The 27,900-nt window shown below is 46.1% G+C and overlaps 1 protein-coding gene and 1 long non-coding RNA gene across 2 annotated transcripts in view; one reads left to right on the forward strand and one right to left on the reverse strand.

The window, feature by feature from the left end:
• Nucleotides 1-27,900, forward strand: part of LOC147716922 (corticotropin-releasing hormone receptor 1) — a 1,353,112-nt gene that overhangs the window by 357,878 nt on the left and 967,334 nt on the right. The window lies entirely within an intron of this gene.
• Nucleotides 8,129-27,900, reverse strand: part of LOC147716923 (uncharacterized) — a 55,794-nt gene continuing 36,022 nt past the window's right edge. Inside the window, exon 4 of the long non-coding RNA XR_015295789.1 lies at nucleotides 8,129-8,527. This is a non-coding gene — a long non-coding RNA (uncharacterized LOC147716923). The remainder of the gene's footprint in view (nucleotides 8,528-27,900) is intronic.

Consider the following 27,900-nt stretch of genomic DNA (forward strand, 5'->3'; position numbering starts at 1 on the left):
TATAGCGTGAAACGGTGCCTTATTTACAAGGCAGCGTTAAGCCACTTAAGTGACTTAACGCTGCCTTATAAATAAGGCGAAGCCCCTATCGCCACCTCAACGTCACTAAAAGGGACGTTGCAGTGTCAATAGGGGCTTGTAAATATACCCCAAGGAGTACAAACTCCAGACAGCACTAAAGGATTGTTGATGGATACCTGAACAGCCGACTCAAATTCCACGCACACCAAAGGACCCTACGATCAGCCCAGCTTTCCTAAGCCGTGGTCCCTCGCACCAGAAAGACCAGATCTGGAGGCCGCTCCTTCTCCTTCCTCGCGGCCAAAGCAGTGAACGCCCTTCCGCTCCACCTCAGACAGACAACATCGCTCCCCATCTTCGCAAGAAACCTCAAAACCTGGCTCTTCTACAGACCCCTTCCTTGATGGAATGGAACCTGCACCCTCCCTCCCCCCCACCCCTAGCGCCTTGAGACCCTCACGGGTGAGTAGTCACGCTTTAACAAACTCCTGATTGATTGATTGTTTCACTGTGAGAAAATACAATGTAGTTTGGCTTAATCCTCCGTAAACTAAAAGGTAAGTGTTGTGATAAACAAATAGCTGACCTGGAGTGAGGTGAGCATGGAGTGTATAGAATGGTCTCTCGCCGAGCCCCATATCGTTCTTGCCGAGCAGCAGCTCTCTCTTACACATTTGCATAATGCTCGTCCTGCTGTCAAGCTAGTTCTGTTACACCCAGGATCAAGCGTCATGCCCTGGTTACTTACCGGTAATATTCATTACTCTGAATATAGTCTTGCCCGCCACATGCTTTACATAGTGAGCTTCAGCTCCCCAACAGAACTCTCCAAGCAATTTAGTGCTCTAGTCCCCCATACCTCCCTAACATGGTCAACCTCCTTCACCAGTGACCAATAAAAGAGGAGTCATGACCCACCCACTTTCTGTTCAACTACCTGCCCACAGCACCCAACAACATGAAGCCGATAGTCAAACAGAGAAGGGAGGGATGGTAACTCATGTGGCAAGGAAGACTATACTCAGAGTAATGAAGATTACCGGAAAGTAATTGGGGCATTACCTCCACATAAATGTTCTTCACCATATGCTTTATGTAGTGACCATATGATAAACCCAACGCAGCTTCATGGTCACCAAAAAGAAAACCATAGACCAAAGTGCGAGGCAAAAACAAAGTTTAATCCAAACACCAAGGTGGGTGGTAATCAAGCACAGGCACAGCCAACCTGAAGAATGGCTTCAGCAAAACCCCGAGCAGCTAGACCACTCAACACCACCCAATAGCAGTCCATGAACTTGCGGGGAGAGGCCACATCGCTGCCTAACAAATATCTTCAATCGAGACACCCTTGAAAGAAGCCCAGGAGACAGATATTTCCCAGGTTGACCTCCCCTGAATCCAGGCAGAAACCTCCAACCATTGGAACCCATGGGCCAGAAGGCTCATCTGCTTAATCCACCTATTCAAGGTGGAAGGGAAGGCTTATGACCGACCTCACCGGGACAAAAGTGACAAACAGATTACCATACTTGCAAAACGCCATAGTCTGCTCCAGATACACCAACACCGCCCTCCTGACATCCAAGAGTGGGAGACCAGCATCCACCCCAAACCCAGGCACCAGAGAGAAGGCAGACAGAACAACCTCCCTGAAATGATCAGCAATGAAGGTGACCATGGACAAGAACATAGGATCTGGGCGCAGGACAACCCAAACCAGCAAGAGACAAGGGGACCGCAAAAACGACCCCAAGTCTCCAATTCAACCAGCAGACACAATGGCCACTAAAAACACAACATTCATGGCCAAGAACTTCATGTCCACTGACACCAAGTGCTCAAAATGAGCCTCCTGAAGAGCATGCAACACCAACGTGAGACCCTAGGATGGAGCAGGACAAATCACCAACCAAGGGATCCAACTCATCCAAATAAGGACCACACAAAGCCTGCAAAGTCACCTACAGTACAGTGCCCGAAGCATATATGGAGTCAGGCACAATGCAAAACCATCCAACAGAAAATTGAGTATCCTTACTGGATCCACCAAACAAGAGTCCAGTCCCTTAGAGACACCACCTAGAAAAGGACCCCCAATGCCGGGCATGGCTGAACAGTCGCTGTATGTCTGAAACCCTGAAACATGTTCACCAGTTCCACAGAGCAGGCACAGGAGAAGAGGCTCACCCTCTCAAGAGTCAGGCCTGAAGGTGGAGATGTCACAGAACCTCTGCAGAAAGACGCAAACACCTCAGAGGATATGGATGGTCAGGAATCGCCCAACACTCCTGAACCTTAAGCTCCCTCAGAAGCGGATATCGAGTCCGGTGAACCCACCTGCGCACAATCAGCAGAACAAACTCCCTCTCCAGGAGGATCTTGTACAGAACCCTGGCAATCAAAGGAATCAAAGGAAATGCATAAAACAGGGTGTCCGTCCACCTGAATGATATTGCATTCACTCGCCACACCCCAGGACAGGGAGTAATTGTGCAGAAGCGGGGCAGCAGAGCATTGTCCCTGGCCACAAACAAGTCCACCATTGAAAACCCAAATTTCATCTGCAACATACGGAACACCTTTGTCAACAGAGAAATGAAACTCATGGGGGGGGACCCTTCTCAGGCGTCCTGGCACACAATTCTCTCTCCCCGGGAGATACACCGCTTGCAGAGACAACACAGTGCTCTTCACCCAGGTCAGACTCTCCTGAACCAGGAGCCACAAGGACCAAACCCTGCAGCCCCTCTGGTGATTGAGATAGTCCATTACAGACTGATTTTCCATCCAGACCAGAACATGATGCCCCCAGAGGGTCAATCCAAACTCTAGACAAGCAATCTGAACTGCCTTCAGTTCCCGGATGTTGGACGAACAACCAGCCTGCAGGTGATCCCAGAGACCCTGCACATACCAGGAATCCAACATCACCCCCTGCCAATGGGCTGTTATTCATCGTCATCACCTAGGAGGAGGACACCTGAAAAGAAAGATTGGACTCTTCTATCCACCAACCCAGGGTGTCCTAATCTGAGTAAGTGGCAGAATAAGGGGACCAATGGGACAGGGGATGGTTCGCCAATGGGTACAGATGTAATGAAGCCCACGGCATCGCATTGACAGAAAAAAGGCATGAATAATGAGCCCGCTTAACAGGGCCTCCACCCCAGGTGTCAGGGCGGGCTATGAGATGACCTTGCCCCATTTACCTGAAAACTTGCTCTCGGAGAGTCTGCGGAGCATAACCAAAAATACAGGAAGTGGGGTGGGTCATGTGCTTCCTCTTGTATGGGTCAGGGGTGAAGGAGTTCAGCCATGTTTGGGAGGGATGGGAGGGCTAGAGCATTAGGGGCCATATATAGGTGGCTAAATACCAGTCACTAACACTGAAATTCGTTACAGACCGGTATTTAGCCATGTGCGATGTAGGTGACTTTAAACCTACATGCAAAATAAGGAATCGCAAAATAGCGATTCCTTATTTTGCTCTTGCATATAAGGAATTGAAAATACCGATTCCTTAAATGAAATGTACGTAGCACCAAAAACAGTGCACCTCAGCCTTAAGGAATCGCTATTTACCACTAACTTCAAGTTGGTGGTAAGTAGCAATTTCCTTACAAAAAACAAGTTTTTGCCTTTTTTAATGTGCCATGTGGCACACATTCATGCCCTTAGGGCATGTATGTGCACCACATGTGCACACATGCACATTTTAGCACCCTTGAAATACCTCCCACTATTAACGATTCGTTAATACCCAATCGCTAGTAGTGAATCTCTTCCCATTCATTCCTATGGGCCTCCAAGCCCATAGGAATGAATGGCTAGGTATTCCTTAATAACGAATTGGAATTACCGATTCGTTATTAAGGAATGTTAAGGAATCGCTAATATCTTAGCGATTACTACCTACATTCCATTTAGCGAGTCCTTAATAGCGATTCGGTAATAATCACTATTAAGGGCTCGCTAAATGAAAGTTACCTACATCTGGCCCTAAATTGTTTGGAGGTCGTGTTGGGGAGGTGAAGTGCACTATGTAAAGCATGTGGTGAGGAAGACTTATGAAAAGGTTATGCTTTTTAGGTTGAGCATTCGAGACGTCTTGTATATACTTTAATATATGCTTATATGTGTATGTACTTTGTGGGCTATGGAGATGAGCCCTAGGACTTGTCTGCTTCTGCTTAAGGACTTTCTTTTCTGTTCAACTGCCTCTACTTAACTGTCTTAATAGAAAATGATCAGTAGAGGTCAGTAAAATACCAGAATAGATTTCTGCATGTTCAATTGCTCCTATTTAACTTTCTTGATAGAAAATGATGAGTAGAGGTCAGTAAAATACCAGAATTGCTTTCTGCTGAGGGGCTTTCCTTTTTTAATTTTTCTGGCAACTGCCTCTATTCAACTTTCTTGGTAGAACAGGACCAGCAGAGGCAATTGAAATACCAGAATCACGTTAGCCTTCTCTAGATTGCAGTCCATAGAAATTGTCTTCCACAAGCACCAGTAGAAAATAATATTTTTTTCAAATCTTGTATTTTCAGGGATATGGCCGCCGTAGGTCCTGATTTTATAATAAAAACAGAGCTTTGGACTATACCATTTCCAGCTGAAAGGCAATATTTCTCTCCATGTGTTCCCATACCTGCCATGTCATGCAGTTTGGTGTTTACTTTCACTCCATGTTAAAGAACAGTAGATGTTTCAGCACCCAGGCTAATGTGCTGCATAACTAAATACATATGAGGTCCCAAAAGCGAGACCGATTGCATTGCAAATGCTTGTTTACATGGCTTTTAACCATGCGGAACAGCAGATGCGCTACTATTCAACATTGTTATTATTATTATTATTCAGCTTATAGAGCGCCTGGTTACTCCAATAGAGTGTCCCACGCTCCAAGACCATCAAAACCACGGCAACTGGCCTAGACCTCCCTCCCTCCCTCTAGCCAAAGGCCAAATAAGAACAAGTAAAGAAGGCCTACTTTCGGCCCCCGGGGGGTGCTTGAAAAGCCAGGCTTTTAGTTTTTTCCAGAACAGAATCTCCGATGGGCATGTCCTTAGATCAGCTGGTAGGTCATTCCAGGCCTTCGCCGCAAGGAAGCCGAAGGAGCTCCCTCCAACCCGTACCTTTCCACCTTAGGCACAATCATGCTCGCCGTGCCCAAAGACCTCAGGTTACGAGCAGGTCTATATCCGTTGAGAGAAGGTGCAGAAATTTTGTTCCTTTCTCATTGAGGATCCTGTGGCCAAAACACAAGGCCTTAAAGGTGACTCTAGCCTGTATAGGGAGCCTATGTAATTCCCTCAAGGCTTCCCCAACCGAGGTCCGCATAGGGATATTCAGAATTAGCCAAGCTGCAGTGTTCTGAACCTTTTGCAAGATGTTCAGATTTCTTGTGGTAACCCCTAAGTAAAGGTTGTTACAATAATCTAGGCGGAACGTAACAAGGGCCTGTACAATTGTTGGTGTGGCGTCTAGTGGGAGTAAGTCCAGGATTTTTCGCAGCATTTTAAGAATGCCAAAGCAGGCTCCAGCCAAAGCTGATATCTGCTCTGAATAGGATAGGGTGTCATCAAACCATACTCTCAGATTCTTGACCATGGCCTTAGGGGTCTGAGTAGGTCCCAACTCCTCCGACCACTACAAATGTGACCATAAAGAGGGCTGCTTGCCAACTACCATCACCTCCGTCTTTCCGGCATTCAGCTGTAGGGAGCTGAGCTTCATTCAGTTAGCAAGCTCACCCAAGAAGACCCTGAAATCATATCCCGTTACTAACCCCTTTTGCATCAGGGTAACAATCAACTGAGTGTCATCGGCACATGACACCAGTTTTAACCCATGTGTCAACACAATATCTGCCAGGGGCGCATGTATATATTAAATAGGGTAGGGATAAAGGCCGAACCCTGAGGCCCCCCTTGATGAGACAGAGGACAAACTCAGGATTTAAAAGGATGTTGTAGAACCTGGAAGGATCTGTTCTGCAGAAAATGTTTAATCCACTCCCATGTCCCACCACTGACCCCGGCCTCACCCAGCTGTTCCATCAGAAGGCAGTGGGAGACCGTGTCAAACGCAGCACTCAGATCCAGAAGGATCAGTGCAGTAGTTCTTCCCTCATTGGCTGTGGTTTTCAGGGCCTCCGAGGCAAGAAGAAGGCCAACTCAGTATTGTGAAGCGGCCTGAAGCCAGACTGGGTTTCATGGAGAAACATAGACAATTGGGTATTTAAATGTTTCTCTGCGATTTTAGCAACATAGGGCAGCAAGGATATAGGTCTCAAGTTTTTTGAAAGAGCAAGGTCTAGAGAAGGTTTCTTTAGCAGCGGTACCACCTCAGCATGTTTCCAATTGCTAGGAACCTGCCCCGAGCTAAAGGACATGTTCAAAAGTTTGGTGAGAACTGTGCAATTACTTCTTTCCCTCGCAATAAACATTTTGGGGGGATCGGATCAAAGGGTGACCCATACTTGACTGCTTTCATAAGTGTTAGGATATCACTTTCTTCAGGGGGATGAAAAATAAACCTATCCTCATTCCTGGAATCTTCTATAACAGAAGCAGAGATATAATTCCTAAAAACTTCATATGTTCCAATCGTGACCATCCGGACCTCAAAAAGGAACACGACTAATGCAACTTTTCATCCAAAGCAGTGTTTTTATTAAAAAACCAAATGCATTTCGGGCATCTATGTGCCCTTGTTCAGGGGTCACTGTAAATGAGGTCCGGATGATCATGATTGGAACATATGAAGTTTGGAAAATGGCAAACAAATCCACGTGTGGTTTTGAAAAGTGAATAGAATTATGGAAAGAACTTTTAAGAAAATGGTTAACTATGATTAAGATGATGAAAATTGATTCAAGAAAATACAGCCATGATGGCGCTTCGAGCTGCGCAACTGACAGGGGCGCAGAGGACGCCTCACCCCTCATAATTATCTTTGGAGAGGCACAGTTCTGTCTTGTGACAATGCCTCATTGGCAATAAATGGGTAACATTTTTGAAGTATTTCTTGCGCGGTTAAGCAAGATCGTAACTAAGGCCCACATGCATCAGAAAGTGATTTAGCAATTCCTTAATAGCAATTATTAAGAAATCGCTATTACGGAATCACAAAACTCAATGCATTAATAAAAACGGTAAAATATCACGATTTGGTTAAATTCGCTATCTTCAATAGCGATTACCTGTTTAACGGACCTGTTATAGGGAATTCACAATTACAAAATCGCTAATTGCGATTTACCCATATTGCTACATTGAGATGCCATCACAACCAGGAAGTGATTCACTGAATGCACACGCCTGTACAGAGGGAGAGTCTGAGGAGGAGGAAGACTGGTGGAGCTTAGCTTTGCGAAACTGTGTTTGGAGCAGAAGCTGTGGCAAAACAACAGCATGGCCACAGAAAATGAGAAAAATAAAGGAGAAGGCAGGAAGAGAAAGATAAAATTCAGAGAAAAGGAACTTGAAATCCTCACAGAGGAAGTGGTGTTGAACCATGACCGGCTATTTGGGAAACTATCACTGCAGGTTACAGAGACTGTCAAAAGAAAGATTTGTCTGGGAATACCAGCTAAAGTCAATGTTGTGGGGGTAACACAGCATGCAATCCCTGACTTGCGCAAAAGATGGTACAACCTGCGCAGCCGAGCTAAAGAGTGGGTGGCTGAAAGGCTAACCACTGCAAAAAAAAACTGGAGGGGGACTATCTACTGAACGAGCAAACACCCCACTGGAGGTCATGTTGGAATCCACTCTGCAGCCAGAGGCAGTTGCCGGGATTACACAGATTGACATCTCTGAACATGCGGGTACATCCCAAGGTAAGAACCCAGCTAAACATATTTCAATGTCAAATGTAGCTAAAATAGCCCCAAATGCATACTCTGCATAGTGTAGCACACCTGAGTCCAGTCCACTTTTTATTTGCAATACCCAAATGCATTGTGGGAGTTGTATGTAGACAAATGTAAGGGCAAGGCAAGGGGGGACAAACACAGCTTGACAGCAGCAGAGTACAGCAAGGAAGTGACAACAGTAGACTTTGTACATTACATAAGTACATTTATTACACATTTGCATGTGCTATGTTATAAACGTGCAAATAAAAAGTAAATGAACTTGCACTGTTTTAAATCACAGATGCAACACATGACAGTAACGTGGCTGACAACCACCAATCAGAGGGACCAATGGAACAGCCTTGTGAGGGACCAGAACTGCCTGCATCCTCACCCATACCTGCTCCCACTCGCCGCAGGAGAATAGTCCAACCACTACCTGATATGGAGAGTGATGAGGACAGCCAAACAGGAGGTCCCACACAGCAGCCTGCCCATACACCACCACCAGAGGTAACAATGCGGCACCGTTCCATGCAGTTCCGCAGGCGAAGGCCTAGGGCAATCCTGACATCTGCAGAGGACAATGGTGCACCTGTCTGCAGTGTGCTTCAGGCCAAGATGATGTAGGTCCAGCACCTGCAAGGAAAGAATATGTGGATTATGCAGGGTCAACTGGGGACAATGGCAACACACATGGGGAATGCATAACTGCCTGAAAGAGCTAACAAATGCCGTAGTTGAAGGGCACAGGGCTAGCACCGAACAACTATACAGTGTTGCAACAGCCATTCAAGATATACCAGGGTCACCCAACCTGAGCATGTCACACATGTCAGGAGGCATCACAATTCAATGAGGCGCATGCACAGTTACACCAGGGCAATAAATAGGCTAAGTACTACTACAGCTCAGCATGCAGGTGGATATGAGCCACTGCTGCAGGGATGTGGCCCGGGGCCTCATCCAGGTTACCACTGGAGTGGAAGGGCTCCAGACTGCAGCAGCTAGTAGAAACCTCATGCATGCAGGGGGGGACAGTGAGGAGGCCTCCATCCTCAGCAGCCTACTGCAACCTGTGGCACATACCAGGAGGTGCACTACCAGGAGTCACGCCGGCACAGAAGGCTCACTGACAGATGTAGCTGAGCCTACTGAAAGGGCCATAGGAGTGTGTGGCAGGAAGATATAGACATTTGGACAGGCACAATTCTGGTGCGGTAACCAGAATTGTGTAGCTAGTTGACACTGAAGTTTCAATGCCATGGCAATGACATTTAATTGTCTGTACCCACACTGCACTTGTCTGCACATGGTATGTGTGCATTAACACAACCACACAATTCTCACAATAAACCTTTCAGCATATACTGAGTTGTTTTTTTATTACCCACCTTAAAAGTAAAGTTACAGGATTTCTGCCTGTCTCCATCTCCCCTCTGCTGCATTTGGACCTCATGCCACTTGGGGTGGTTATCTTGGCTGTATTTCTAGTTCTATCTCGCTATCAGAGTCTTCCAGAGGAATGCCCCTATTAGTGGCTATGTTGTGCAACATTGCACATGTGGCGACAATTTTACAGCAAGTCTCCGGCCCATACTGTAAAGCACCACTGGTTTTGTGGAGGACGCAAAATCTTGATTTAAGTACACCAAATGTCCTCTCAATCACATTGCGTTTTGAGTTGTGAGCCTCATTGTATCGTTGCTCCCTTTGTGTAGAAAGATTCAGATATGAAGTGAGGATGAAAGTCCTCACAGCATATGCGCTATCACCTACAGGATGTGAAAAATAAATTATGGACAGCATTATGGACAGGTGTGCAAAACCTTATTACATCTGTTTACCCGGCAAATATCCTTCTCCAAATACACCCGCAAGTAGACATCTGTGTATGCCACTATGCCAGAAGATGTAGGAGTCATGTGCACTGCCAGGGTAACTAGCCACTATGTCTGTTGTTTTTGAATTGCAGATTACTTGAATGTTCAATGAATGGTAAGATTTCCAGTTTCGTGGATATACTCTTTCACTGAGGGGATACATATGGGTACATGCATCCCATCAATGCAACCAGTGATATGTGGAAATTGTGCAACCTGATAAAAATCTAATTTAGTTTTCTGCAATTCCTGTGGTGTTGTGGGGAACCTAATGTGATGGTGTATCCTCTGCAACATGGCATTTAGGAAAGAGTTAAAAAAGCGTGATAGGGCACTTTGAGAGACACATCCAGCTGCATCAATTAATCCCTGGAAGCTCCCTGAAGCTAGGAGATGCAGAGAACACAGGACCTGCACATGGGAGGGGATGGCATGTGTCCTGCGATTCTGACGCTGCAGTATAGGGTCTAACTCAGCAATGAGATCTAAGATTGTGGAAGCATTCAGCCTATATTTATCATAAATCTCTTCCTCCGTCTACCCTAGCAAAGTGATGCGCACTCTGAAAATTCTCTCCTGTATCCTCTTTTTTCTTGTGTGCTGCTGCTCTTAGCCTCATCCTCCTCGCCAAGACGTAGAGCACTGTCATTGTGAAACATTCTGATGCATTCTGGGACTGTTTAAGTAGTTTGCTGATGATTAAAACCTGATTTTTTTTATGTGACACTTTTACCACCTGATATGATTTGTTCTTATTTAAGAAATGCAACTTGTGAGTTTTAACTGATTCTGTATTTGTGAATTCTTGTTGCATAGTATTTTGTGATTTCTTAATAGTGATTACCTAATATGGAATTGCTATTACAGATTTGGTATTTAGGTATTCGGTAATTTAGCGAAAAATAGTGATATTCTGCATATTTCATGCATGGGAACAAGCTATTTTTCGATCGCTAGCGGCATTTTTTAGTGATTCGCAATGTTTGCGATTGCAATTTAGCTTAATGCATGTGGGCCTATGCCTTTTAGCTTCCTTAAGCAATTTGACTAGAACTTGTGGTGCTGACTTCTGTGAACACTGTGGTGGTGCCTTAATAATATTCATTAGGCAGGGAAATTTGATTTAAATAATAAAACTTTATTCGAATGTCAAAAGGCAATCATAAAAGTTCACATTGAATACAGATATATCAGAGTAAAATTATTAGTAATTAAAAACATTCAATTGCGACAACGAATAGCTCATTTAAAAAACAACGAACTCCAAAATACATATCCTTTATTTTACAGTTGGCAGGTTGTCTGTGACCGCATGTGACTGGAGAGTTTGTGACACAACATAGGTCTCATATTAAAATTATGTATTCAGTACATCTGACTCTAACTTTAAAGTTATTTAATTTTATTGAGTTATACTTTGCTGGGGGAGGTATTCAAGTAGGAACCTGTACAAAATTTACCCATGAGTCATAGCCACTTACAAGAATTTTACAGAGGAATCATTCTCCAAGGGTAACTCATTATTTTTAAATATATAAAATATACTTCCATTGTGAATTTTAAGCATCAGTTGTCACTAAGCATTCATAGTACATTCACCACTTTCAGTTCCCCCGGAAAGTCATTGAAATGACTGTCATGAGCTAATATTAAGAGGGTTCTTTATAGCAGCATCTGACAATTGAAAACGTTTTATCTGATAAGGAAGAATGGCTCATGTTGAACAGCAAGTTCTTACCTATGCACAAAGAATTCCAGTATGAGGCCAATGCTCCCCATGATTTTTTAATGTGTCCGCCCCCTTTAGTCTGTCATGCTTATACTGTGAAACTGCCCCCTATAGTTGCAACTATACTATGACCTCAATGAACACTGTGCAATCGCTCATTATTACTGTATCAGATATAGAATCTCAGGTATTCCTATGATAATTTTAATAATCAAAATAATAATAAGCATCTTTTTATAAGTCGGAAAGTGCTACACAGGATATTAGATAAATTACCCAGAGACATTGACATGTTTGTGTCAGATCCGGTCTTCAAAATACTGGGGATACTCATAAAATTCCCATCATTGTCAGGCTCAGAAGATTATGTCCTTTACCTCTGGGAGAAACTGGGTACAAGATCGTTTAGTCAAAAGTTGCACTCACTGAGATAGATCCAGCGCGCCCAGTCCCTTAGGCCATACAGACAAAATGGTGGGGGAAAGATTGAAATGCCAGAGTTAAGAATTTAGCAGGGGCAATAATTATTGGATAGTTCAAGTTGAAACCTGTAAAATGGGACATAACGTGGATTTCAGTGGAAACAAAATCCACATGCACCCGTAGTTACCAGAGGCAAATTGCAGGGGATGCGATAATTCATGCAACAATATACATCACATCAATAAAGACCAAGACTCTGTTAATGATGGCCCTAATGTTGTGAACGCCGTCTCACAGACGGCTAGCAACAAATCTGGAATGTTGCGATTAGTAACATTTTGAAGAGGCAGGGCATGATTTTCTAGGTTGCTGGTGATTTGTAGAGGTGGGATAGCAACCACTAGTGCCACAAGAAATGGACATAAGCTAGGGACCCCATAAAGGCGTAGGTAGGCCAAGATAAAAATACATCTGTGATATTCAGATTAGTGCCAACATTTCTGGTTATTCCCTAGTTTGTACTCCATGCATATGCCAGACTGAAGTTGCCAGATGCAGAGAATGTAGCAGGATAAAGAGTGATCAGGTTACCAACTAACACGTTCAGTTCAGTTCTTAAACTTTATTCGATTATTCGTAAAAACAATCATAAAAGCATACAGATTAAAAAGACACATATGAATTGGTACAAAATAGGGGAATACAGTACAATAAAATAGCAGAATTCAGATAAGTACAATCATGGACTTAGCAGCGACAAGATTGGACTAACACAATATTAAAAAAACAAACTTTTTCTGACCGATACTGATTTTAGAATAAAGGTTGCGATAAAAAAACAAATATCTGGGGTGGCAAGTGCAAATAGAAATCTCATGGCATTAACAGTTGTGGACACAGAGTATTTCTTAAACAATGGTTTGAGGTAGAGAATACGCAAATGTTTATACAGAGGGCATATTAGCATAAAGTGCAGCGTGCATTGTTTAGTGATTCCGTCACACGGACAGGGGGTGGGAGAATACATTTTCATCCTCGGGTTATGTACAATACCTAATCTCAGCCTTGTGAGTACGTACTGATGAGACTATCTGGTAGTAACTTTTAGGTACATAGGAATGCCAATCCCTTCTTCCTTGTTTGAAAAATAGAAAGCATAGGTTGAATAATGGCTACATTGTTCTTTACGCCTATTATATTTATGCCCCAAAAAAACTCTTTTAACCTCCTGCTTCGGTAAGTCAACGGCACACGGAGGATCACCGTGGACATCCAGATCGAAAAGTTCCTTAAAAGATGAGACAACATATTTTAGCCACAAAATCTGGTAGGCATTATCCAGGCGTAAACAGTCTTGAATTATTCCCCTGGTAAAACCAGTTTCATTTTTAGACCAAATAGACCTCCAGGCCATGAGGGGTCTCAATCCGGTTAAGTTGGTTACATAATCCATCCCTAGTTCTTTATGGGTCAGTTCAGTAGATGCCGAAGATGGGAGGCAAAGGAGTCTCTTAAGAAATATATTTTCAGCAATTTGCAGATCCCCTTGGGTCCTGTGTCCCCAAACCCCTGAGCCATAAAGGGCAATAGATGCACACCTGTACCGATAAACATTCAGCATGTCAGGGATGCGGCGACTTCCCAAAACGAAATACACTTGAGGAAGCCTTGCCCATCCTAGCTTTAACATTGAGTAGTTCCGGGGCCCAAGACCCACCGTTATTAAAAGTAATGCCCAAATAACAGAAATTGTTCACAACCTCAATTCGGTTTTCCTTAAAATAAAATGATTTAAGTTGGTTCACCTTTTTCCCGCAAGCCATGATGAAAGTTTTAGAATTATTAATTTTTAATTTCTTCCCCTTTAGAAAATCATAAAAATGGTTCATAAGTTTCTGGAGGCCTATGGGAGTTCTTGAGAGTAAGACAGTGTTGTCTGCATAAAGCAGCACCGGGATTGATTGTCCCTCAACTTGTGGGCGTCTGCTTGCACATTTTTCAGTTCGGACTCCATGGAGTTTATAAAAAGGGAAAAAAGTAGCGGGGCCAAGACACAACCCTGTCTAATGCCGGATTTAACCCTGATCTTCCTTGTGCATTCCCCCTCATGACCATAGTGAATCTGGGCAGATAGATTGCTATAAAGTCTTGCCAGGAAATGGATTATCGCAGCCGGTGCTCCTATTTCGAGTAGGGTTGACCACAACAAAGTATGGTCAACCAGATCGAAGGCACTAGAGAGGTCCGCGAAGCAAAGGAACAAAGAACCCTGTTTAGCTTTAGTGTATTTTCCTATTAAAAGATCTAAATTGATACACTGCTCAATAGTGCCAAGGCCCTTCCTAAAACCGTATTGGGAGACCGCAAGGATGTTATTAGCTTCAGATCATTCCTCCAGACGTAGCAGTAAAACCCTGCTCATGATTTTTTTTTTTTTTTTAAAACCTTTATTCGAAAAAGGAGATACAAGCGCAGGCCCACAACCACCATGGCCGGCCGCAAAGACAATCAATGAGAGCAGGAGAAACTTAGGCCAATCAATAGTCAGGATATTACAAGGTACACCAGACGGGACTGTGAGACTCGCAACACAGGATATGATGTTTTCATTTTTAAATTTTAGAAGAAGAGTAGGGGCTGCAACAACAAGGATATCACACCTTACATGAGAAATACACAAAAGAGACGAGGGGGACGTACCCCATTTACAGTCGGAGATAGGCTGTGACTATAGCAACTATGTAATCTAGGCAGCCCCGGCGGTAAGACTGGACAATAAGCAACATTACAAAAAGCAACATGTCTAGGTATCGCCCCAGAGAGCCCACCCCCCAAGAACAGGGAAACAGAGGCTTGTTGAGACGCCAGAAAGAAAAAGGTGCAAGACCAAGAGACAGCCAACCCTACTAAAGAGGAAAGAATCCTCCCAAAGCCGGAAAAGAGCGATAGGGACCATAGAACAAAACAAACTAAAATAACAAACCCCCCCCGCACCCGCCACCCTGTACCCCTGTAATGGCTACGGCCTAACCCACTAACAGCGTGCCTGTCACCCCGAAACTGCCCCACAGAAGGGAAAAAGTATAAGAAGTGGAGGAGGAGAGAAACAGACACATTCTCGGGCACCCGGTACCCCCCGCCGGCAGTGACCTTCCCGAGGCACAATAATAGTCAAACAAAGCAAGCATTCGGCATTATCACGGGAAGGATGGTCATCGACAAGAAACCCCCCATCCCACCCCAGGCCCGGTGAGATACTTGGTGCAATCCCGGCAAAAGTGAACTGAAGAATCACAGGAAAATAAAAGTCAACCCTGCAAATTTCACGGGGTGATCTATCGCCAAAGTCTCAATTAATGTGATCAGAGGAAGCGTCTCAGATGGTCCAAAGCAGTGGCGAGGGACAAGAGTAACTCAAAGTCAAAATCAGCCCTGACCAGTGCGGATCCGTTCCGGAGCACGCACCAACCAAGCCACATCCGACCAGAGGCATACAAAGCATCCATGGCAGTCCGAGGCAATGAAGATGGAACAAAGTCCGGACACAAAATGGCGACCTCCGTTAAACAGACAAGTCGGGATGAAGAAGAGTGGCAGTCCCCTTCGACAGGACCCTGAGACTCGACATTGACGATCAGAACCTCCAGCGATGATATTCCATAGGTTAGGAAACGTGAAGAGAAGACCAGGCATTGTAGCGGGTAAAGGAGAAGTGAGACCGGCTCCCAACAGAGCGAAGTCGGGCTGCCGCTCGGGCACCTTAAGATGGCGGGGCAAGTCGCTCGACTGGACCGCGAACTGCTGTTCAGGTGTTGCGGCCTCAGTGGCCGGTCGCGAGCAAACATCATCCAGCTTTGCCGCCAGAGAGACATACGCGACGGTGAATTGTGAGCGGAGTGCCGCAAGCGCCGCCATTACGGAGCTCAATGAATGTGCGTCATCCATCCCCTCCGTCCCGGGGCCCAAGGGACGGAGGGGGACACAATCTCCAGCCCACATCGCCGGGCTTCGGGCACACATTCAGCGATACCAACAACAGGGGCGCCCCGAACTGGCACGCTCAACACAATCACCGGCCGTGGGTGCAGCCCATCAGCCCCCGGACCGGGAAGCGAGGGTCAGGCAAACAACCCCCGGCCACGATGCAGGAGGATCACAGCACGTCACGATGTCTCATCACTGGTACCATCCATCAACGAGGTCACAAATCGAGAGTGGAAAGCATTATTCAAATCCGGAAGACCAGCCACAATCTCGGTCTCACAGCCGATATTGATCAGTTCCCGCTCGGACAGTCCGGAAATAGAGGTCCCGGCAGCAGCACCAGGAGTAGGCCGAAGATGGGACACGACATAAGTCCGCCGCCGAACAAGGTAGGAAGTCCGGGACAACACCGTTGGCATCAGGTGACCTTCATACATCCAGGCATGGGGCGTGGGTAGAGGATAAACAACAGGATAGACGAGCCGCCGGCGGAGGTCAGCGGAGCCGGGAGCTTATGCGGCCATCTTGAGCCGCGGCGTAGCTCCTCCCCCCTGCTCATGGTTTTTAACGAAGAATCCAGGAGGGAGATAGGGCGGTAGTATTTAGCCTCTCCTCTATCTCCCTTCTTATAGATTTGCAGGATTACAGATTCACTCCAGGTAGAGTGGGTAGTATCGTTGACAGCAGCGTTAAACACCTGGGTCAGTAGGGGGCTCCACAGGGCCAGATCTGTTTTATATAGGTCGACCGGCAACACATCTGGTCCTGGAGCTTTCCTCCCTTTGCTGTTTCGAATTGCCGTGTCAACTTCTTGATTTACAAAAGGGGGTGGTGATGAACAGAGTGTCTGAATTGAGCAGACCACTCTTACCCAGTCCAAAGATCAGGGCTTGATCCATCACCGTTATTTATCTCACTGCCCCATCCCAGCTCAGAATCTGGCTATATGCAAATCAGTCTGTCCCTGGCCCAGTGCATCATGGGAACAGGGCAGACTAAACTACCAAGCCAATTCTTTACCAGAAAGGAGACAAGCTACCGGGGACCGGTTTCTGGCATTTCAGCCTCTTCGGCCCGGCTTGCTTGAATCCTGATGGAGCAGTGAGAAAGGGACTCATGTCTGAGTATACCCTGCCACACCTATAGTGGCCAAAATCGATTTACAAAAGGGGGTGGTGATGAACAGAGTGTCTGAATTGAGCAGACCACTCTTACCCAGTCCAAAGATCAGGGCTTGATCCATCACCGTTATTTATCTCACTGCCCCATCCCAGCTCAGAATCTGGCTATATGCAAATCAGTCTGTCCCTGGCCCAGTGCATCATGGGAACAGGGCAGACTAAACTACCAAGCCAATTCTTTACCAGAAAGGAGACAAGCTACCGGGGACCGGTTTCTGGCATTTCAGCCTCTTCGGCCCGGCTTGCTTGAATCCTGATGGAGCAGTGAGAAAGGGACTCATGTCTGAGTATACCCTGCCACACCTATAGTGGCCAAAATCGATTTACAAAAGGGGGTGGTGATGAACAGAGTGTCTGAATTAAGCAGACCACTCTTACCCAGTCCAAAGATCAGGGCTTGATCCATCACCGTTATTTATCTCACTGCCCCATCCCAGCTCAGAATCTGGCTATATGCAAATCAGTCTGTCCCTGGCCCAGTGCATCATGGGAACAGGGCAGACTAAACTACCAAGCCAATTCTTTACCAGAAAGGAGACAAGCTACCGGGGACCGGTTTCTGGCATTTCAGCCTCTTCGGCCCGGCTTGCTTGAATCCTGATGGAGCAGTGAGAAAGGGACTCATGTCTGAGTATACCCTGCCACACCTATAGTGGCCAAAATCGATTTACAAAAGGGGGTGGTGATGAACAGAGTGTCTGAATTGAGCAGACCACTCTTACCCAGTCCAAAGATCAGGGCTTGATCCATCACCGTTATTTATCTCACTGCCCCATCCCAGCTCAGAATCTGGCTATATGCAAATCAGTCTGTCCCTGGCCCAGTGCATCATGGGAACAGGGCAGACTAAACTACCAAGCCAATTCTTTACCAGAAAGGAGACAAGCTACCGGGGACCGGTTTCTGGCATTTCAGCCTCTTCGGCCCGGCTTGCTTGAATCCTGATGGAGCAGTGAGAAAGGGACTCATGTCTGAGTATACCCTGCCACACCTATAGTGGCCAAAATCGATTTACAAAAGGGGGTGGTGATGAACAGAGTGTCTGAATTGAGCAGACCACTCTTACCCAGTCCAAAGATCAGGGCTTGATCCATCACCGTTATTTATCTCACTGCCCCATCCCAGCTCAGAATCTGGCTATATGCAAATCAGTCTGTCCCTGGCCCAGTGCATCATGGGAACAGGGCAGACTAAACTACCAAGCCAATTCTTTACCAGAAAGGAGACAAGCTACCGGGGACCGGTTTCTGGCATTTCAGCCTCTTCGGCCCGGCTTGCTTGAATCCTGATGGAGCAGTGAGAAAGGGACTCATGTCTGAGTATACCCTGCCACACCTATAGTGGCCAAAATCGATTTACAAAAGGGGGTGGTGATGAACAGAGTGTCTGAATTGAGCAGACCACTCTTACCCAGTCCAAAGATCAGGGCTTGATCCATCACCGTTATTTATCTCACTGCCCCATCCCAGCTCAGAATCTGGCTATATGCAAATCAGTCTGTCCCTGGCCCAGTGCATCATGGGAACAGGGCAGACTAAACTACCAAGCCAATTCTTTACCAGAAAGGAGACAAGCTACCGGGGACCGGTTTCTGGCATTTCAGCCTCTTCGGCCCGGCTTGCTTGAATCCTGATGGAGCAGTGAGAAAGGGACTCATGTCTGAGTATACCCTGCCACACCTATAGTGGCCAAAATCGATTTACAAAAGGGGGTGGTGATGAACAGAGTGTCTGAATTGAGCAGACCACTCTTACCCAGTCCAAAGATCAGGGCTTGATCCATCACCGTTATTTATCTCACTGCCCCATCCCAGCTCAGAATCTGGCTATATGCAAATCAGTCTGTCCCTGGCCCAGTGCATCATGGGAACAGGGCAGACTAAACTACCAAGCCAATTCTTTACCAGAAAGGAGACAAGCTACCGGGGACCGGTTTCTGGCATTTCAGCCTCTTCGGCCCGGCTTGCTTGAATCCTGATGGAGCAGTGAGAAAGGGACTCATGTCTGAGTATACCCTGCCACACCTATAGTGGCCAAAATCGATTTACAAAAGGGGGTGGTGATGAACAGAGTGTCTGAATTGAGCAGACCACTCTTACCCAGTCCAAAGATCAGGGCTTGATCCATCACCGTTATTTATCTCACTGCCCCATCCCAGCTCAGAATCTGGCTATATGCAAATCAGTCTGTCCCTGGCCCAGTGCATCATGGGAACAGGGCAGACTAAACTACCAAGCCAATTCTTTACCAGAAAGGAGACAAGCTACCGGGGACCGGTTTCTGGCATTTCAGCCTCTTCGGCCCGGCTTGCTTGAATCCTGATGGAGCAGTGAGAAAGGGACTCATGTCTGAGTATACCCTGCCACACCTATAGTGGCCAAAATCGATTTACAAAAGGGGGTGGTGATGAACAGAGTGTCTGAATTGAGCAGACCACTCTTACCCAGTCCAAAGATCAGGGCTTGATCCATCACCGTTATTTATCTCACTGCCCCATCCCAGCTCAGAATCTGGCTATATGCAAATCAGTCTGTCCCTGGCCCAGTGCATCATGGGAACAGGGCAGACTAAACTACCAAGCCAATTCTTTACCAGAAAGGAGACAAGCTACCGGGGACCGGTTTCTGGCATTTCAGCCTCTTCGGCCCGGCTTGCTTGAATCCTGATGGAGCAGTGAGAAAGGGACTCATGTCTGAGTATACCCTGCCACACCTATAGTGGCCAAAATCGATTTACAAAAGGGGGTGGTGATGAACAGAGTGTCTGAATTGAGCAGACCACTCTTACCCAGTCCAAAGATCAGGGCTTGATCCATCACCGTTATTTATCTCACTGCCCCATCCCAGCTCAGAATCTGGCTATATGCAAATCAGTCTGTCCCTGGCCCAGTGCATCATGGGAACAGGGCAGACTAAACTACCAAGCCAATTCTTTACCAGAAAGGAGACAAGCTACCGGGGACCGGTTTCTGGCATTTCAGCCTCTTCGGCCCGGCTTGCTTGAATCCTGATGGAGCAGTGAGAAAGGGACTCATGTCTGAGTATACCCTGCCACACCTATAGTGGCCAAAATCGATTTACAAAAGGGGGTGGTGATGAACAGAGTGTCTGAATTGAGCAGACCACTCTTACCCAGTCCAAAGATCAGGGCTTGATCCATCACCGTTATTTATCTCACTGCCCCATCCCAGCTCAGAATCTGGCTATATGCAAATCAGTCTGTCCCTGGCCCAGTGCATCATGGGAACAGGGCAGACTAAACTACCAAGCCAATTCTTTACCAGAAAGGAGACAAGCTACCGGGGACCGGTTTCTGGCATTTCAGCCTCTTCGGCCCGGCTTGCTTGAATCCTGATGGAGCAGTGAGAAAGGGACTCATGTCTGAGTATACCCTGCCACACCTATAGTGGCCAAAATCGATTTACAAAAGGGGGTGGTGATGAACAGAGTGTCTGAATTGAGCAGACCACTCTTACCCAGTCCAAAGATCAGGGCTTGATCCATCACCGTTATTTATGTCACTGCCCCATCCCAGCTCAGAATCTGGCTATATGCAAATCAGTCTGTCCCTGGCCCAGTGCATCATGGGAACAGGGCAGACTAAACTACCAAGCCTTGCTCATTGCACCATCAGGATTCAAGCAAACCGGGCCGAAGACGGCTGTAATGCCAGAAACCGGTCCCCGGGAGCTTGTTTCCTTCCCAGTGTAAGAATTGGCTTTTGTAGTTTGGTTTGCCCTGTTCCCATCATGCACTGGGACAGGAACAGACTAATTTGCATACAGCCAGGTTCTGAAACTGGGATGGTGCAGTGAGCTAAAAAACGGTGTTGGATCTAGCCCTGATCCCTTGACTGGGTGAGAGCTTTCTGCTTAATTCAGAGACTCTGTCCCTCACCACCCCTTGTTGTAAATATTTTTGTCCACCCTAAGCGTGGAAGGGTATTCTCAGATGTGAGACCCTTGCTCATTGCACCATCAGGATTCAAGCAAACCGGGCCGAAGACGGCTGTAATGCCAGAAACCGGTCCCCGGGAGCTTGTTTCCTTCCCAGTGTAAGAATTGGCTTTTGTAGTTTGGTTTGCCCTGTTCCCATCATGCACTGGGACAGGAACAGACTAATTTGCATACAGCCAGGTTCTGAAACTGGGATGGTGCAGTGAGCTAAAAAACGGTGTTGGATCTAGCCCTGATCCCTTGACTGGGTGAGAGCTTTCTGCTTAATTCAGAGACTCTGTCCCTCACCACCCCTTGTTGTAAATATTTTTGTCCACCCTAAGCGTGGAAGGGTATTCTCAGATGTGAGACCCTTGCTCATTGCACCATCAGGATTCAAGCAAACCGGGCCGAAGACGGCTGTAATGCCAGAAACCGGTCCCCGGGAGCTTGTTTCCTTCCCAGTGTAAGAATTGGCTTTTGTAGTTTGGTTTGCCCTGTTCCCATCATGCACTGGGACAGGAACAGACTAATTTGCATACAGCCAGGTTCTGAAACTGGGATGGTGCAGTGAGCTAAAAAACGGTGTTGGATCTAGCCCTGATCCCTTGACTGGGTGAGAGCTTTCTGCTTAATTCAGAGACTCTGTCCCTCACCACCCCTTGTTGTAAATATTTTTGTCCACCCTAAGCGTGGAAGGGTATTCTCAGATGTGAGACCCTTGCTCATTGCACCATCAGGATTCAAGCAAACCGGGCCGAAGACGGCTGTAATGCCAGAAACCGGTCCCCGGGAGCTTGTTTCCTTCCCAGTGTAAGAATTGGCTTTTGTAGTTTGGTTTGCCCTGTTCCCATCATGCACTGGGACAGGAACAGACTAATTTGCATACAGCCAGGTTCTGAAACTGGGATGGTGCAGTGAGCTAAAAAACGGTGTTGGATCTAGCCCTGATCCCTTGACTGGGTGAGAGCTTTCTGCTTAATTCAGAGACTCTGTCCCTCACCACCCCTTGTTGTAAATATTTTTGTCCACCCTAAGCGTGGAAGGGTATTCTCAGATGTGAGACCCTTGCTCATTGCACCATCAGGATTCAAGCAAACCGGGCCGAAGACGGCTGTAATGCCAGAAACCGGTCCCCGGGAGCTTGTTTCCTTCCCAGTGTAAGAATTGGCTTTTGTAGTTTGGTTTGCCCTGTTCCCATCATGCACTGGGACAGGAACAGACTAATTTGCATACAGCCAGGTTCTGAAACTGGGATGGTGCAGTGAGCTAAAAAACGGTGTTGGATCTAGCCCTGATCCCTTGACTGGGTGAGAGCTTTCTGCTTAATTCAGAGACTCTGTCCCTCACCACCCCTTGTTGTAAATATTTTTGTCCACCCTAAGCGTGGAAGGGTATTCTCAGATGTGAGACCCTTGCTCATTGCACCATCAGGATTCAAGCAAACCGGGCCGAAGACGGCTGTAATGCCAGAAACCGGTCCCCGGGAGCTTGTTTCCTTCCCAGTGTAAGAATTGGCTTTTGTAGTTTGGTTTGCCCTGTTCCCATCATGCACTGGGACAGGAACAGACTAATTTGCATACAGCCAGGTTCTGAAACTGGGATGGTGCAGTGAGCTAAAAAACGGTGTTGGATCTAGCCCTGATCCCTTGACTGGGTGAGAGCTTTCTGCTTAATTCAGAGACTCTGTCCCTCACCACCCCTTGTTGTAAATATTTTTGTCCACCCTAAGCGTGGAAGGGTATTCTCAGATGTGAGACCCTTGCTCATTGCACCATCAGGATTCAAGCAAACCGGGCCGAAGACGGCTGTAATGCCAGAAACCGGTCCCCGGGAGCTTGTTTCCTTCCCAGTGTAAGAATTGGCTTTTGTAGTTTGGTTTGCCCTGTTCCCATCATGCACTGGGACAGGAACAGACTAATTTGCATACAGCCAGGTTCTGAAACTGGGATGGTGCAGTGAGCTAAAAAACGGTGTTGGATCTAGCCCTGATCCCTTGACTGGGTGAGAGCTTTCTGCTTAATTCAGAGACTCTGTCCCTCACCACCCCTTGTTGTAAATATTTTTGTCCACCCTAAGCGTGGAAGGGTATTCTCAGATGTGAGACCCTTGCTCATTGCACCATCAGGATTCAAGCAAACCGGGCCGAAGACGGCTGTAATGCCAGAAACCGGTCCCCGGGAGCTTGTTTCCTTCCCAGTGTAAGAATTGGCTTTTGTAGTTTGGTTTGCCCTGTTCCCATCATGCACTGGGACAGGAACAGACTAATTTGCATACAGCCAGGTTCTGAAACTGGGATGGTGCAGTGAGCTAAAAAACGGTGTTGGATCTAGCCCTGATCCCTTGACTGGGTGAGAGCTTTCTGCTTAATTCAGAGACTCTGTCCCTCACCACCCCTTGTTGTAAATATTTTTGTCCACCCTAAGCGTGGAAGGGTATTCTCAGATGTGAGACCCTTGCTCATTGCACCATCAGGATTCAAGCAAACCGGGCCGAAGACGGCTGTAATGCCAGAAACCGGTCCCCGGGAGCTTGTTTCCTTCCCAGTGTAAGAATTGGCTTTTGTAGTTTGGTTTGCCCTGTTCCCATCATGCACTGGGACAGGAACAGACTAATTTGCATACAGCCAGGTTCTGAAACTGGGATGGTGCAGTGAGCTAAAAAACGGTGTTGGATCTAGCCCTGATCCCTTGACTGGGTGAGAGCTTTCTGCTTAATTCAGAGACTCTGTCCCTCACCACCCCTTGTTGTAAATATATTTGTGTCAACTTCTTGGAGAGTAATCCCCAGCAGTTGAATGAATCTGGTGGAGTTAACACAGGGACCATCCTGAACCTCACATATAGGGTCAAAAATTCCTGTAAAGTATTGGACCCAACTGTCCTCACTAACCTGCGCAGTTAAAACTGGGAATTCCTCCTTCTGGAGGAATGGGCTGTTGACAGTGCTTCAGAATATCTTACTATCCCGCAGTGCTGCCGCCTTGGTCAGGTCCTCCCAGGCTTGTTCCCTTAATTCCTGTTTCCTACACTTCAGCTCATGTTTATATGTGGCCCTCAAAAGTATTACAGCATCCCTATCTCTAGGGTGGTTGGATAGTGCCCTCTTAAGAGCTTGTAACGCAGACGTACAGGCTCTATCAAACCAACCTAGCGTGGTTCGCTTGGTTATGCTCTTAGTGATGGTGAGGGACTTTTTAATTATATTGCCAAGTTCCTCGAAATCGGCAATAATGCAACTTGGGGCGGCATCAGCTTCAAGACAACGGAATAACACATCAGAGCCTGCTCCCACAATTTTTCGTAGTAATTTATCGGAATTATCTCCACACTATTTAATCCGAATGCCATTTTGCCTGCATGGTGTAATCTCATCAACAATCCTACCATTAAAACGGGTCATTATTTATTCAACTTAGTTCTTATGCCTCCTGAAAGCCCATTCAGGCTTATACAGTGACACATCAAGGTCAATCATGCAACGGAGTAGGCCCATTAGAAAATAAATAATGCATTTCAAGCCATAAGGCTCTACGTCAGTGGTCTCTAAAACAAATAAAGGAAACAGCTCAGCTGACTACTCCTGTGAGAACCTTCGTTATACCAAATACAAAATAATATTACAACACCCAATACCTATACCTGAATAGTACTTTCCTGCATGGGTAGAAAGTTGGCATTTTCTTGTCCCAATCATTTGGTGTCTGCAGTCTGCATCTTGCACATGACTAAGTGTAGCTGGCAGTTGGCCTTTGTGTATTACTCCCAGACAGTGAAACAAAGGGATGGCAGGATGGGCCATCTCTGACTTGATAGGGGGAGGAGCTGTCACCTGCTACACTTAAAAATCACAAAGACTCTGCCTCAGAACCTTCACAAAGGGGTTGACATTAGACTTTTGTGCCCCCAGACAAGTTGGGGCCAGGGCATGGAGGCAGGAAAGTCCAGATACCATTGTAAGGGAAGGACTTTTTTTCAAAGCTGCCACTTAGGATAAATAGTGAACCCTCAAACACAACATTTCAGTACACATCTGAACTTGTGGAAGACTCAGAAGAAGGACTATGTACTGTTCTGCTGCCAGGAGAACAGCTATTCTGCAGTGATGCTGCCCTGCTGTCTACTGCCTGAGTGAGAACGATTGGACATCCAGAGTGACTCCAAGGGATATCTGACTGGCCTCCTGATAACAGCAAGTAGAGAAAATGAGTACTTGCACAGCCTCCAAAGTGATCACCATCTGTTAAGGTTTCACGTGCCTCCTGGATCTCACTCTCTGAACAAGAATGATATGGTACTGATCAACAGGGTGCACCCCCACAGCTGTGAGGTGTGTCCCAAGGGTACAGTATGTTTTCTCTAACAGGAGGTTGCTGAGTTTCAACTTAGTTTTTATGAACTAGTAGATGTTCAATTAAATAATGATTACTCACGAATGTCTCTCGAATGTCTCTCATTCATACGTTTATATTTGATTTTTTCAATCAACTGTAGTTTTAATCACTGCAATTCATTAATTTAAGCAAAGCATTTCCGAATCCCAAAGCATTTCGGCCATATGTGGCCTTCAAAGCCTCAACGTTAACTGTGCATGGATTAAATATTAAAAGATTGGTGACCCTTACAATTTACGAGATTCTGTGTGTGTACTTACTTAAGAGGTTTCGCCTTCGTGCTCCGAAGCGTTCTCTATGTCGTGGTAGTGGAAGTGCGGGGACGGACTTCCGTGCTGTTAATTCAGAACGAATCATGTGACTTTGCATGTAGGCTACAAACAATGAGGATACAGACTATATATACAAGTGGTTTCACGACGATGCAACTTTGCGTGTGGTGGTTACCAAAAAATAAAAAATAACGACATTAAAGGAACAGTAAGAATGATGATAATTAAAATGTCTGTTAGTGGTGAATTAGGCGCACTTGTTGGAAACCATTTCAGGGATGATAGAAACAGAAGAGAATGTTTTTATAGATAACACTACATTTACTCACTTTCACAGCGCCAAGGAACCTGTTGGTTTACTGTGCGCTTTATAAATTCCCATGTAACATAACATAACATAACACTGGTATTCCATTCTGTCATTTAACCCATGGGGTCTAAGGGAGTTCAAAAGTCGGATCCAGTAATTCTCACACTGTAGCAAGTGTTTATGGTTGTCTCTTACTTCTTGCTGTACCACTGCTGCAAGCACACAAAACTTTATTTGACTGACGCTGTGGTTAGCTTCCATTAAATGACTTGCTACTGACGATTTTAATGATTTGGTTCTGATGTTACTTTTTTGCTTGTTGACTTTTATTTTTAATTTTCGTTCAGTTTGGCCCATGTACATCTTTCCACAAGGGCATTTCAACATATATATTATATTGGTTGTATCACATGTGGCGTTAACTTTCAGGTTAATGTCGTAGGATGTGATATTTGAGAACCCTTATTCACATTGTGGCAATTATTACAGTTCCAGCATGGGATAGTACTGCCATCCCAGTCCTTGACACATGCAAGTAGGCTTGCATGAGACCGCTGCGGTGCGATGCATGTCTGATGCAGGACTCTGCAGCTCCTCAGGATCGCTGCTGCACAATGCCTCCTTGGTTCAGTACCTTAACTTGAAGCCCCACAGCTCCTCGGAATCACAGTTGTGTGACTCATCCTGGAAGCAGGGCCTCGCATTGCAGCCCCACAGCTCACCGGAATCACTGCTGTATGACGCATCCTCGACACAGGACATCACATTGTAGCCTGCAACACAGTGGATCCACCGACCCATCCTCAACACTGGATCTTAGAACGCTCAGCATCCAGGATTTAGGGTACTTTGTTCAACAGGCCTAACTTGGTTCCTGCATCCAGCCCGTGCTGCATCGCAGTTGGCCTGAATTTGTGACTTTCTTCTCGTCTGGCACGACCAGACAACCACAGTTGGCTCTTTGTGTTCTGTTTTGCTTTATTATTGTTTGTGTGCTGCATACTTTACACATTTACTCTAAATTAAGCTTGACTGCTTTTTTGCCAAGCTGCCAGAGGGCTGAGCAGAGGTTAATTTGGGGTTTGCTTGTGTTTTACCTTGACAAGAATTGTTTGCTGCTTGACAAAGTTTTCGCCCCACTTAACCAGCAACCCAATCTCCTCCAGTGTACATGAAGAATACCAATGCTATTTCACATGAGACTTGTCCATCCCGAGTTACAGACCTTAAATACCCGTCCCCTTTTTTTAACTAGAGAAGGAAACTAAAGCTGAAAAAAGTGCTGAACCCTCCTATGAAGATTTCAGAATGTGCCTGTGAGACCCCAATGACATCAAAGATGTACATCAGTGCACTAGTATCTAGTGTATCTTTAACCCACTGCACTGCCAGCTTCCCTCAATGTTCAGGGGGGAATACATGTAAATATACCAATGTCAACAGATTGAGGCAACCTTGTTAGCTAGAATACATCTACCAGGATTCGACGGAAGATAACACAAAGAAGGCTTCCATCTAGTACTAAATTCTCAACACTCACCTAGAGCCCATTTAGGGACCCTTGGAGAACGCTACAGTTCACTATAAATACTGTAGTTAATAGAGTTAATATTCTAATCATAATGAGGTGTATGTGTGTGCATGTGGTGTTTCTCATTTTTCGGGAGAGATTTAGTCAGTTTCTTCTTTTGTTCCTCTGTTTGCTAACTTAATATTTAGAACATTGAAGGACTGGGTTCTTTAAGACCCAGCGGTGCCAGGGCACAACACCTGAAACCTTCGTGGGTAACCTGCTCCGGCGTACGAATCACAGAGACACGGGACACTTCCTTTCGACGTCAAAGATTCAAGGTTTATTTGCTGCAGGGAACACAGATATCACAGGAAGTACATCGAGTGTAGTT

Source organism: Lissotriton vulgaris, chromosome 5, assembly GCF_964263255.1.
Source record: "Lissotriton vulgaris chromosome 5, aLisVul1.2, whole genome shotgun sequence".
Lineage (NCBI taxonomy): Eukaryota > Metazoa > Chordata > Amphibia > Caudata > Salamandridae > Lissotriton > Lissotriton vulgaris.